We start from the raw sequence: 3088 nt of genomic DNA, 5'->3' as shown, positions 1-3088 counted from the left end.
AAGTTAATATCTTTATAAATAAAAATGACCTGATGAACTCTGGGAATTCACCCTGGTGATTCAGATAGTGCTGGAGCTTATTCATGATTATATTGGGCATGAAATTGTTATTTACTGTTTAAAATATATGATAGGCTAAACTCCAGATATTTATGCTTTCATGCAAAGAACATGGACTTTGGAGATAGAAATCTCTAGCTCTTTCACGGACTGTCATTGAACCTTGCCTTCCACACCTGTAACTCTAGAGCAGTGTTCATTTTTCAGGGGGAGGGGGTAAAATAAAATAATGAGATAAGAGTATAGCACAGTATTTTATACCAAGGCTTAGTATATGTGAACTCCCTTCATTTTCTCTTCTTTACTGGAAACTATTTTTATTCCATAATGCCAGCTGTTTTATCTTACTTCAACAATTTGCTCCAATAACTCTTCCAGGATGTTATTATAATATTAAAGTGTTTTATCTTTGAGGTAATTGTTTGTGGGAACTAGTTTTTAAATATAAATTCTTTTTTCCTTAACATCAAGGTAACTGGAACACAACCTGAAATATTCAAAATATTTCAAGTAGTGAATTTTATTTCAATCAATAAATTATTTTTTATAATAAGCAACCTAGATTTACATAACATTGTACATTTTCAGTTATTAAATGATTTTTATGATCATGTTTCTCTGTTTTGAATGCTATTTTTTCTGTGTTACATGACTTTTAGTCATTTTCCTTTGCAGATTTATCTTCTTTTGGTGATTTTTCAAAAATTCTTTTTCTGTTAGTGGCCTTGAAAGAGAAATGTAGGCTCATGACATTTCAAAAGCAATTCACTTGGGCTTGTTGGCACTAACTTGAATGTTGATGTTGTTGCAAGGGTAGGACAGATGTTCTTCAAACAAATAGCATGTACTCCCCCCGTTTATTGCACAAAGTGACCAACGGAATACTCAAAATATAATCTAATCTGATTTAATCTCAAACTCTTTATTTCCTGCTGATTGTAGGAAATAAATTTAGATGTTAACTACTATAATAAAACATATAAAATGAGATTATTTAAATTTATACCTCCATACATCCAGCTTTATTTTTTGTTTCTTTTCTTTCATTTGTGTCCTATAGCTGACCTTGAAACCAAGAAAATTATGATTTAAGGAAGTAAATACAATATTTTTGGATAATGGGTTTCCATTCTTGATTTCTGGAATTATACTTTAAGGACAAGAGGTAGTTCTGTGTGATTAAAAATCTGTCATTAATGCTGCAAGGGGAAGACCAGAGGCTGACACCGAAACACTTCAATTAGCTTTAGCAGAAGAGAAATGGAGGAGCTATAGAACATTAAGGATGAATTCAGGAAGACCCGAGACCATGGAGAACTTGCCTGCTCTGTACACTGTTTTCCAAGGAGAGGTTGCTAAGTCATAGACTGTGGAGCCTTTATCAAAATTCCAGGCTGTCAGAAGCAAGGTCTGATTTGAACTCACATGTCATCCTATTGCGTGGATAAGCCCTCTGAGATAGTAGATGTTGGAGACAAAGTGTGGATGAAGTTTACTGGCCGAGAGAAAAAAATGATAGGATAAAATTATCCTTCTCCATGAAGGCTCTCAACTAAGGGACTGGGAAGGACCTTGATCCCAAAAACATTATCACTGAGCAAGAAGAGAGGCAGAGGCGGTCCTTCCAGGATTACACTGGGCAGAAGATCACCCTTGAGGCTGTCCTGAACACCACCTGCAAGAAGTGTTGCTGTAAAAGCCACTTTGCAAAGGATTGTTTCATGCAACCAGGTGGGACCAAGTACTCTCCTATGAGGAAGAGAAGGAAAAGGCAAAGTCAACAGAGTTTGAAAAGCCTGACCCCATGAGAAATTCTTCTAGAAAAAGAAAGGAGAAATGTAAACATAGAGACAGGAAGTCATCTGACTCTGACAGCTCAGTCTCTGAGAGTGATACAGGCAAGAGGACAAGGCACACATCAAAGGACAGCAGGTCAGCAAAGAAGAAGACAAAGAAGCACAAGGAGAGCGGAGAGTAGAGGGGGTGGTTGAGAGAAGGAACCAGGAGTCTGTGGTTTGAAGCCCTGGCTCCTAGAAAGACTCAGTAGTGAGAATATGGCTTCTCACCCTCTTCTCTCCCATGAGAGATGCCATTCTTCATGCCACAGGCAAGTTTAGGAGTTAGGTTTCAAAAGCATCTGCCTGAATGAGTTGTTTCCTTATCACTCTTGGTTGCTTTGCAAGTGACCCCTGCAGCTCACCCATTCATTCACCCAATTTCATGCAGCAGGAGGTCTTATTACCCTCTCCAGCTGCCACTTCCAGAGCCCAATTCCTGTACAGGAGTCCAGGCTAGAGCCACAGGAAGTGCTGTAGGGGTGAGTCTGGCTGTAGGTGAACAGAGTGATTGGCCCCTTCCTGTTGGCCTACCTACCCTGTCCTGGTTGGTGGATGGTCTCTGCTACATCCAGGACGCAGGCAGAGGGAGAATGGCAGTATGAGGGAGAACACGGCAAGAAGTGGTGCTCACTTTTTCCATTCCCTTAAAATGATTCTGCCCTGTTAGAAGTGACAGCTGGTGGTCACAGCCAGGAAACCATTGTTTGCAGTGACTTAGCCTGTTGTGACGTTCCATCAGACCACTCAACCAGACATCTCAAGCCAAAATCATTGGTTTACTTTGTATTTACTTCATTGTGAGGCAATTGGTTTCATTTCAGGTTTATGTTTAAATTCCTAGTACTAAAAAAAAAAAACTCTCATTATTTGGCCTATGTCAATAGATTTGACTGTTAATATCTCTCCTCAGTATAAGCTGTGCATGCAGTTCTTGTTTCTGATGTTATCTCAGTCATATCTGACAGATATCAGTAGTCTTTCTAATCTATAAAATGCTCAAATAGTAATCCTCTTATTCAATGTCTTCTCCCTTTTGCACATTTCAGTTACTCTAACTGCAAAATTTAATGTAATTGTTAGTAAACGTAAGTGGGTATATTAGCAGTAGAATGATAGAACCGAGGTAAAGAAAAGGGGCTGGTGATCCAGAAAGTATATAAGCATCTTTATAAAGAACAGAGATATAGAAA

The 3088-nt window shown here is 38.5% G+C and overlaps 1 pseudogene; it reads left to right on the top strand.

Annotated features, from left to right (window-relative positions):
* The first annotated feature begins 1345 nt into the window (after positions 1–1345).
* LOC104989295 lies at positions 1346–2038 on the top strand (annotated as a pseudogene).
* Positions 2039–3088: the final 1050 nt, after the last annotated feature.

This window comes from Bison bison, unplaced genomic scaffold, assembly GCF_000754665.1.
Source record: "Bison bison bison isolate TAMUID 2011002044 unplaced genomic scaffold, Bison_UMD1.0 scf7180017864149, whole genome shotgun sequence".
NCBI classification, from domain to species: domain Eukaryota; kingdom Metazoa; phylum Chordata; class Mammalia; order Artiodactyla; family Bovidae; genus Bison; species Bison bison.
The sequence above is the reverse complement of the archived record's forward strand: the minus strand, read 5'-3'. Positions and strand labels throughout refer to the sequence as shown.